This window comes from Octodon degus, unplaced genomic scaffold, assembly GCF_000260255.1.
Source record: "Octodon degus isolate 3935 unplaced genomic scaffold, OctDeg1.0 scaffold00047, whole genome shotgun sequence".
NCBI lineage: Eukaryota > Metazoa > Chordata > Mammalia > Rodentia > Octodontidae > Octodon > Octodon degus.
In genome coordinates, this window is record NW_004524623.1 from 1,963,474 (window position 1) to 1,974,661 (window position 11,188).

Sequence of the window (11,188 nt, forward strand, 5' to 3'; positions counted from 1 at the left end):
GCGCGCGCGCGCACACACACACACACACACACACACACACACACGGGTCTGATTTGGAAGCCAGCACCACCAGGTTCTGAGCTTCTGTTTGATGGGTAAAGGGGGGAACAAAGAACAGTAGAGATAGCAGCACCCTGCAAGGCTGGTCTGTGTGAGGCAGGGCTGGGCCCCTAGCGTTCTTACGACCTTGCCTTAATAAGCTTCTTTTTCTTTAGACCTCCCAATAAGTCACTGAACTACTCTTGATAAATTCCTTTTCTGCTTAAACCAGCCTTCATGGATTCTATAGTTTGCAGTAATAAAAACAGCAAAGATTTTGAAAAGGGAAAGAAAAGAAACTAATAAGGAAATTTGGTCAATGGCAGGAAGAAAAGTAGGGTAAATCTAAATTTCATCAGGATTTCTAAAATGAGGAACTGAGCTTAGGAGTGTGTTGTTAGGCACTAGAGAATAGGTACAGAACTAGAGGCAAATATTGTTTTCCTAATGGAGGTTCTCAGTGACTGCGGCCACCACTAAGATGGTGAGAAGCCCCACGACATAGAGCTTTGCTGAACAATCAACGCTTTCTCTACTCTAAAGCTATAAGAAACAGTGCCTTAAAAGAAGCAGACTGAGGTAGAGATGCTTCAAGTCTCTCTTCCATGAATTAAAGGTTCTTTGCAAGACACCTTGGTTGGGCCCATTGGGACAGGACACATTCACAGAGGCATCTCCCATGAGATGCCATGATTTCAGATCGTCTTAAAGAAGTAGGTTCTGAAGGAGTAGGAAGGGCAGGATCACCAACGTCAGAGCTGAGGGGAGAGAATCTGTGGACTTAAAGGCTACACATGCAGAATCTTTAGCCACTCCTTCATGCACGTGGAAGTGACAGGAAGCTACAGAACAGAAGCCAACTGAGAGTGTCGGGAAACCATGTTGTCAGTGACACTTCAAATGCGCCTGGCAACAGCTTGAGATTTTTATCCTTAAAACAAATTTCAGGCCTCTAGATCCACACCAGCATGAAGAGGTTGTAGAAGCTGTACCGCCCTTAGGAAAACTATATTCTTTATTACCCTTCAAGGATGTATTTGTAGGGAATAATTAATAAGGCTATTATCCCAGAGGGTAGCTTCCAGAATCATCAACCAAGTAATACTGGCCCTGGGAGTCATTACTACCCCTACTCAGCAGGACTTACTATTTGCTACTGGTGAGTGACTCTTGAGTGTTTCTTCTGTCTTTTAAAGTGGCAGTTTAAGGATCTTGATTATTCTTTTTATCAGCATGGTATAAAAATGTATTAGCTGTTGAGTAGTCTTTAAGGTTTTGGCTTTCAAGAAACAACAGTGGGGTTTTTTGTTTGTTTGTTTTTAATGAGTTGCAATGGCTTCGGTCTGAAATGTCCCACAGTGGCCTCAAAGGCTTGGTTTCCACCTTGAAGAGGTGATGGAAACTAGGAAGCATAAGAAAGTGAACACACCCACGTGGGGCTTGTTACTGCGGTGATGTTGGAGGCCCCGTCTCTTTCTCTCTCCCTCTTTGCTTAATGGTAAGCACTATTGCCCCATCATGTGCTTTCTCTCATACCGGGCTCCTTGCTACAAGCTCAGAGGTAGTAAGGTCAAGTGACCATGGACTGAAATCATAGGAAACATGGGCCAAAATAAAACTTCCCTCATTTTAAGTTATTATCTCTGGTATTTCATTGCAGTGACAGAGCTGACTAATACATAATATTACTCTTGTGCTTAAAATGGAAGATTCTTCAGGAGAAGAAAAATTCCAGGATAAGAAATATGTTGAGGACTCTAAGCATTCCTCAGATATCTTGACAAGGATCAAAACCTCGAAGTGGCTTCAGATATAAGGAATAATCATTGTCATTTGTCTTTCAATCTTTCTCATTTATCAGACTTTGTGGGCTTGTCTTTGATGGCCTGGGAGAGGGGGCCGAGAAAGGATAGGGTAGTAGATAGGATACAGGTGGCCATCCAGATGCAGAGGTGTCACCTGTGACAAGAAACCAGGTTGTTCTCTCTGCTCTGTTGGCCCTGTCTTTGCTGCTCCTTGCAATGCCTTCTGACTTGAACTCAGTCAGAAGGACCCATCCTCACCCGCAACTCAGGGTGTTTAGCACACTGGTCTGGAGATCAGCTAGGTTTAAATGAATGTGGCTCAAACCCCCTCTGCAGGTGTAGACACGGCATTTGGGGTAGTAGGTAGATGTTGTAGGGGTAGAGATGGGAGGAACATGTGGCTGTCTTCATGAGATCTGACCCAGAACTCAGTCCTCTGCTGGCCATTTCCTCTTTCCAGTTGCCATCCTGTTTTTCCTCTACTTAACAAGAATAAACAAAAACCAAGCCAATAAAACAAAGATCTTTGGGGCATACCAGAAAATGTAGGGAAGCCAAGGAGTTTTTTGTTATTCAATCAAGGAGAGCCAAATAACTTAAAAATCTCAGAATTCTCAAATATGAAAGATGTTTGGCTATTTCCTCCTCCTCCTCCTTCTTTTCTTTTTAAAATCTTATGTACTTACTTGATACAGGGTCTCATCCTCCTGTCTCAGTGCACTTTCAGGTTGGCTCAGAGTGCCTGGGGCGGGGCCAGCAAAGCACGCTGTAGGGAAGAGGAGGGGGAGAGAAGAGGGAGAATGAACTCAGGACCTTGCATTGGCCAGGCAGATGCTGAGCCTGAGGAGCTATCTCCCCAGCCCAACTCAGTTTCTAACCCTTGCCCCACTCCCACTCTAACTCCCATTGTTTTTGGTTCTCTTTGTGACACAGGAGAAAATTATCTCAGCTAAATCCTCGTAGCTGTGCTTGTATTCAGATACGAAACAACTCTGACTCTATTCTTCTTCTGTGCTCTTGTTCTGATTTATCTTTTTATACTTAATAACTTAGTGAAATGCTAAAGTCTGTCCCTCCTAAGAAGAATTCTCTGTCCTTATGACTTACCCTTTAACCTCTCTACAACAGGCTATTGAAACCAGTTGCTTTGTTTCGTTTTGCTCAGTTTTTAGTTTTTGCTAGAATGACTATTGTTTTGGCAAGAAGTAATCATGAACGCTTTGAAAAAATTCTATAAGTACAAAGTTATGTAAAAATCGATAGCACCCAAAACTCTGCCTTTGAGGACAGTCCCCACTTGCTACATGACTGCCAACCTTCAGGGTCCTCTCCGAAGTCCAAGGACTGTTGCTTTGACTTCAGTCAGGCTGTCTGACTTATTCATGAGGAGTCCAGATCCTGCCTGAGATCCACAGAGGCATTTGTCAGCTTTCAGGGCCTCCCGTGTCTCCATCCACACCCACAAATGCTGGCAGGTGTTCTTCATAGTTGTGGTTTGGGATTATAGCCATTACCTCATTTCATTCATGATGGGGAGATTTTTCCTTCTATTTTTGTTCCATTTATTGTTTTCCTTGAATTTTTAGGAAGGAGAATGGCCTAAATGTTTTTGCCCTGTTGTCTATAACAAGAAGACTTACTTTTCAAAATAACTATGTGTCTGCTTTATATTTCTACTTCAAGAGAAAGGGAAGAAGACATCCAATTCTAGTTAATTTTCAGTGGTTGAGGTCCCTGATGAGGTAGAACTTCCCTAAACAGCAACAGTATCTGTTCGGAAGATGGCCTTCTTACGGCCCTGGCGCCCTGCTCAGAATTTTCACAGGGAGAGATGGCCTCGCTCCCTGGGAGCTATCACCATTGACTGCCTGTGCTGAGCGAACAGACCACAAATTACACCAGCTGCAGACACTTACATAGCACATGCAGGGCGAGCACAGGCGATGCCCAGAGAGGGAGAGGAGTCGTGCCCCAGCTGTGGAACGGCAGGAACCTGCAAAGAAAGCCAACCTGCAAGACTTGCCCTCTGGCTGCCTCCACAAGGATCCAAAACTTCTCCATTGCCCAGACACCATTCGGTGAAAAGGGAAGAGGAGATCTGGAGAAGGCGTAGGCTTCGCTAGAGTATCAGTGTTGGTTTGAATGAAGTGAGGTCCCCGCCCCTTTCACTCTGGAAGAGACTGTGGCTTCCTAAGTTTATTTCTGCCATCTGTAGAAATGAGAACTTCAAAGCAAGATTAAATCAGTTATTGAAAATAAATAAGCTACTGTTTCTGTACATGTGATGTGTAAGGTGTAGCGCCTGACCCTGCCACATCTGCGATGTTAGCTCCATCTTTCAGCAGGAGGAAAAACTGCACCGGCCTGGGAGGTGACCCTGGCTCTGCCACTAGCTTTCTGTGTGATGTTGGCTAAGACATTTAGTCTTCTACTTTAGATTTCATCAACTCTGAAATGAAAGGCTTGGATCAGATCAGTGAGTTTTTTTCAAATGTTCTTTTAATTTTGCTTTTTTTTTTTTTTTCAGTCTGCAGAGCATTTTCGTTAAATATGATTTACATAGATGGCCAACACGTAAAAACAGATACAGTTAAGAGTTTCCTCTGGAAAAGTGGACAGGAGGTATCTGGGATCATATGGGGGGCTGCAGCTCCACCAGGAGCAAGCCACCTCCACCACTCCCTTCCTGGGTGTTCTCTTTGAAGATCCCTGAAGTCTGTGATCTTTCTGTTTCTTTTTCAATTTAAGCTCGAATAATGTGATATCGGCCCCAGGCGAGGAGTGGCAGCACCATGAAAAAGTCTGTCCCGTGTCCATCGGGCATCTGGAGAGATTGCTGCCAGCTTGTTCTTTTATACACAAGGCTATCGTTTTAATGTTAAAACAAAAAAAAAATGTGCATAGTGATTGGGGGGGGGGTTCTCTCATTTACAACCAAAGGAAGGGAGAGCTTCAGCTGACCACGAGCGAGACATTGGGTCCCCAGGATATGACTGACGCGGCAGGCTCACGTCTTGGCCCTTGCGTCAGCTGTGTACCAAATGCCACATGTATCACTGTTCGTCTTGACATCTTCACTCTCGGATACCCATTTCACAGAGCAAGATGCCATCAGGGTATATGATGTGCTGGGGCATCATGTACCTTCACAGGTAATCACAGATTATCCTTAAACATTTACTGTCACAAATAAAATGTTCCATCTATAGCCATCTAGTGGCACAGAGCCCTCTCATCCCCCAGACCCTTCCATTCCTTGGCTCTCAGGGCCTCTTATTCATGAAACAGACAAGCAAAATGTTTGGGGCAAACAATCTGAATTTTAAATACAGATCAAAAGCCCTTGAAGCAGTAAAGAAAGCCTGTGGGTATTTCAGGGAGGTTTACCAAAAAAGCAGGCATCTTCTCCTCCACTTCATGGACTTGTATTTTAAGAAGCTCAGCCATCCCAGTCCATGCAGAAAAATACTCTCAAAGGAATATTTACAATGTGGATCTTATATTAAACATTTGGTTTTATATACTTAAATATTTATAAAAGCATATGTGGAATAAATTTCAGTCCACAAACCAAAGTGTGCAAAACATATCAATTTCCTTATTTCTTTAAATCAACTTAATTTTCTGACTCTCAACTTCTATCCTTCCTGTAGGATAGAAAAAATGTTTACCTCTTCTCCTTATCCGGAGCCTACCTCCTTCACAGAATCTGGAAGGTTTACTTGAAATGAGGAAAATTGAGGGCTTTCATCTTCATTCTTTTAGGGTACCACTAGTACCCTACTATGAAAGCCAGTGCAATTCCCTGGATCTTGGTGATGCCATTTGGGGGTATACTTTGCAGAGAGTGTCTTCTAAGCACACAGAGAAACCACATCCTTCAAGTAGTGAGAACTATATGGACCTAACACCTGTGTGCTTTCCTAGGACCTCATGCTGGGAATCTTGAGCCTGTTCCTATCATTCTTCTGTGGCTGTCTTGAAATTTGAGCATGAAGTTTCCAAGTTTCATTTTTCAGTGGACTTTACAAATTGATTATATGTGTAGCCACCCCCCCCCCTGCTCACTTTCTTCGAGGCATCTGTAGTCTTCTTTCTTTACCCCAGGAGGAAGATGTCTTCTACTCTTTGCCCTACAATGCTTTTGCCCCTCTGCCTTAATGACCAAGACACTTACCAAAATGTCTCTGTCTCTGTCTGTCTGTCTCTGTCTGTCTCTGTCTCTGTCTCTGTCTCTGTCTCTTTCTGTACCAAACACAAGATCTTCAAGGTGAGCTATATCCCTTACCCCTTTAAAATGTTTTAATGAGACAGAATATCCTTGAGTTGGTAAGTTACCCAGACTGAGCTCAGATTTGTGATCTTCTTGCTTCCACCTCCCAGAGTGCAAGGAGTGTAGAGATTATAGGCCGGCACCTCCATGCCTGGCCACCATTCTAGTTTGAATGGTCACCGACTTTTATAAAGCACAGCAAGAACTGCAGGCTACCACAGGACCTTCTGCCTTCCAAGTCACACATAACCATTTCAATAAATTCTTTTTTTTTTTTTTTTTTTTGGTGGAACCGGGGATTGAACTCAGGCCCTTGCGCTTGCCAGGGAAGCACTTATTCCACTGAGCCATCTGCCCGGCCCCTCAATAAATTCTTATGCCATGTAGATCATTGTGTTTCAATTAACTTTGTTATACTTACAGTAAGTTTTTATGATTTTGTCACATAAAATGGGACTCTGGGACCAGAACCTCAGCACATACTATTGAACCCACAAAAAGTAAGGACACAGAGAATGTGGCCGAGTGTGGTTATTATCAACAGGGTCACTTGAAAGAGAAAGGAATTGACATTAATAATGACACCAGATCAGTACAAGTAAATTGGGACCACTCCAGACAGACTGATAACATGGTCACAGCAGCTGTAAATTCCAGAGCCAAGATTTGAACCCAGGTCTGTTGACTCCCACACAATTAGTTATGCTAATCTCTGGTCAGCTCAGCAGAATGACCATGAATGTTTTACCCCCCCCCCCCATCCATTGTTTTGCGGACCTAATGATATGGTCCACATAATGATATGAGAAAGACTAGCTTCACAAGCGAAGAGCTGTATTCCTGAGAAACCCCAAAACTGCATTCCTCAGTTGCAATTGGCCAGTGCTCCAGGCATGAATGAGGGAAGTTTCATCTTCAATATTTACTGAAAACAGACGCTGAAGTTTGAGAAGCAAATGTAAAGTGCTCATTCCAAAAGCCTTTTTATATACATGTTAAATCAGTTTGTGGGAAAGAGACCACAGAGATTGTTTAAACATTCATACTGATGACACAACTGTTCTAAAATATGCAGTTCCTTGTAGTTATATGTGGAATTAATTGCATATGGAGGAAGTCATCTTTTGAAACTGGATTAAAAGGAAATAGTTCATAACTCAGTGATATCAGCATGCACACCATTGTGCCTGGGATTCGGCTTTGCCTTGTTTTCCTTATCGTGGTCACTGTCTGAAGACATTTTCTCAGTCAAGGCATCATGATTCTGCTGTGTGGTTCTGCAGAGAAAAAAAAGCCCAGGGCCAGAATGGAAGCGATATTTAAGACGTAACCGGAGCTTTTGTGTGTCTCTTCCTAACACTGGATTCCAGAGTTCAGCTTCCTTCTCCAGCTCCATCCTGGCTGGAGGGCACAGGAGGGGCTGTTGTGTTGTGCCCTCGGGTTCCATGCTGGGGAGCAGGGTGTCTTCTGTCACTGCACAGACGTTCCAATCTCTGTCCTTAGGTAGCTTACCCAAGATGCTAGGCTCTTGTCAATCTCAGAGCGGTAGATTACTAGGGTTAGAAACAGCCTCTTGTCTACTGCGCTCTCAGGGAAATCCGCAGCCTTTTCCTAGAGAACAGCCTTAGCGCTGTTCCCAGACTCCAGTTTCGCTAAGATATCATCAGCCCTTAACTAAAACTACATAAAGCGGTGGACCTCCCCCATATGTCTTACTCATGGCGATAATAACACTTCTAGTACATCTGTTGTTTTTAAATTTCCAGTCCCATTAATTTTTGCTTTTTTTTTCAAAGATATGAGAAGTTGAGAATATGCACATTCCCTTTGAAGTGTCCTCACTTAAATGAGAGTTTTAGGGAAGAAATTGAGACATTAGGCAATCAAGAAAGGATGAATAAAAGAATATAAATATTTCCCCAGCCTCTCCAGTCCTCATTAAAATATGCAAGTGAAAGAAACGAGTTTGTTTTCTATATTTAATTTGGACTCTAACCTCTTTGAAAACTTCAACAGCATGATTAATTTTAGCTTATCTTATGGAATGTCCCTCCACCTATAAATAAGTCCATTCATCTTCAGAAAAGCATAAATGCGCCTCCTGTTTTACAGCTATTTTAGTATCTTTTAGTGTAATTGTAATGAGATCTATTTCCAGGACAACAGCTCAGTCTCAGTTACTTTTCTGTTATGGTTTTTTTAGTTTCATGGTTGGAAAATCTAAGCAAAAATAAGCTCTCTTGGATGAATATGAATACAATGTTAAACAGTAACATGAATAATTCAGAGAAAACAGGAAACCTGATATTGGATCTAACAACTTTCGAAAGAATACGAGAACCAGAAAGGAGGGAGGAGGAGGAGGACACAGAGATGAGAGTCAGAAAACAAAGAGGAGGAGAAAAAGACAGTGCGATCTTGGGAGATTTTTAACTTCAGGTTGAAACATAGAAAACTTCAGTTTTGTTCTCCCTTCAGCAGCACATATACTAAAATTGGAATGATACAGAGAAGATTAGCCTGGCCCCTGTACGAGGATGACATGTAAATTCTTGAAGCATTCCCTGGTTTTTGGTTCACTGAGAATAAAAGTTTGTATTAATATTGTTTAGACAAGATATCATGTCTGCATCTTGTCCTGTGAATAACTACTATGAAGACAGCAATACGCAATGTGTTAATTGTTGTAAACATCCTACTAACCTGTTTTGAAACTGTTTCATCACTATTGTATCTTTTTTCTCATTAAAAGGAATAAAAATTATTTTTAAAAAATCACATACAGATGCTTTAAACTAGTGTTTATATGTAGTGTCTAATGAAGGGTATTTAAGTTAATCATTTTGTCAAAAAAAATTTTTTTAAACAGCAAAAAAGAGACTGGGCATGGTGGCCTGTGCCTCTAATCCCAGCGCTTGGGAGGCTGTAAACAGGTGGATCACTATGAGTCCGATCTGTGTAGTGAGACCCTGAACACCCTGTACACCCTTCCCTAAAATAAAAAAAAAAAAAAAAAAAAAAAAAAAAAAAAGAAAAGAAAAAAAGAAAATTTCAGTTTTAAGTTTGTTTTCCTGCATTTTCCTACATAATGCCGCAAATTTGTGAATAATGAACAGAAAACGGGACAGGTATCTGAAGATCCCTTCATGCCTCTTCAGTTGCCGAGGGTCCAATTCTCTAGTTTTCTGTCTCCCATATCCTCAAGTTCCTGCAATGTCCTCATGTCCCTGCAGCAAAATATTTTTGTCTACACAGAGACTCCAAGCAGAGCAGATGCATTATTAGGCACCTGGAGGCTGACAATGTCAACAGTTATTGTCTAATTAATTGCATTCATAAGAATATGTTTCAAATTGATGATAAATGGAATCTGTAAGACGAGATGATATACTCACCTCTTGAAAATTCTACTGTCAGTATCTGGTATTTCTAGGATGACAATTCCTTTCCTGTACTTGAACTCAGATCTCTGAGTGAAAACTGGCACATGGGGAATTGTACATGGGATTTACACATGGGGAATGGATTATCAACTTTCTCTTCCTAGGTCATCCCCATGGGAAAAATGGGCTTTCTACTGGAGGACAAGACTTTCTTTTGTCCACAGAACTATCTCCCCATTGATAAATGATGAGCAAATGGAAAATGCTTCAGCAGCATTCCCACCAGAAGTGTGAACTGTGTCAGCACTAATCAGCTTGACTTTGTCTGTCCTGCAGGCAAAGAAAACTGGAACTCAGTACATCTGAGTTCCCAAGGACAGGAGGGTTCAGCCTGCCAGGTGTGCCCAGTTCCACATCATTTTACAAAAAAATCTAAAAGCAAAACATACACCCGGCCACTGTATTCAGGGATGGTTAGCAAAGCCACAGAAGCACTGGGAAAGCCAGCAAAGGGCCACTGCCATGGCTTCTAAAACATAGCCATGCTCCACAAAACACCTTGTGTTTCCTCCAGTTGGTCAACACCCAGAGAAAAAAAGTAGAGTCACGAGAAACACTGCAATGGGAGAGCAATTCATTTGTCTGTGACTTCTGCCATTTACCATCTGTGCATTAGAGGAAGAATGAACAGAGAAGGCAGGGGCTGATGAGTGGAGAACTATCAAATAACTGTCACTTTTCATTCATTTGCTTCTATTTGCAAAATCCAGGAATCAGGATTGCATTTATTAACACCTTTGAGGGCAAAGCTTTCCGGTAGTCACATATAATTGCTGTGTAGCAAAACTTGGGCAATATGCTGTTGTCTAACCCTGGAAAATAAACTGGAATGACAGTAATTTTCTGGATAATTTGATCCAATGGGGTAATGCCCTAGAGTTGCCTGGTGACATTAAGGTTCTTGCAGCTCACATCTTAGAACCAAGTTACATGGGAGACCATGTTTGAACAATGTCCTTTAAGGAATTTAGTAACTAAATCCTACTGGACAGGAGCCAAGACAAGCCTGTTTAATGCCAAATTCCACTACAGTGGGTCATATTATTGGATGGCTCAAATGAATTTGGGTCACTGAAAAGGGCCTCCTTTCCCTCGATAGTTGGTATTTTGTCTGAATTACCCAGATAATTGCTTCACTTTCTAACTTCCCTTTGCCTGTGTGGAGTAGGGAGGTAACTCGAGCTATTTAGCTTTGTCTTTTAAATAATAGGACTATTAACCTCAATTCTCAGAAATGAGCTTCCTAAAGCCAGACATGGTAGCCCGTACCTGTAATTCTAGCACTGACGAGGCTGAGGCAGGAGGATTGTTGTGAACTCAAGGCCAACAAGGTTATATAAGCATGTTCAAGGCCAGTCTACACTATTAACAAGACCCTGTCTCAAAAAAAAGAAGGAAAATGAAAAGAAAAAAAATTAAAACAAAAAAGAAAAGCTCTAGAAAAATTATAAATTTTGTGCAGTTCAAAATAAATACTTAATCACATATGGGAACACTAGTCCCAGCCTCAGAAAAAAAAAAAAAAAACAAAAGAAAGTTTATCTCCTTTTGAAGTTTGGAGGAATACATTTTCTTCTATTGGATGGGTATTCACATCTAGGCCAACTGCTTCCTTCCTACTCATTTCA

At 41.8% G+C, this 11,188-nt stretch overlaps 1 non-coding gene across 1 annotated transcript; it reads left to right on the plus strand.

Annotated features, from left to right (window-relative positions):
* Positions 1–8,582: 8,582 nt before the first annotated feature.
* LOC111817053 lies at positions 8,583–8,689 on the plus strand. Its single transcript, XR_002821327.1, has one exon. It is a non-coding gene; the product is annotated as a U6 spliceosomal RNA (small nuclear RNA).
* Positions 8,690–11,188: the final 2,499 nt, after the last annotated feature.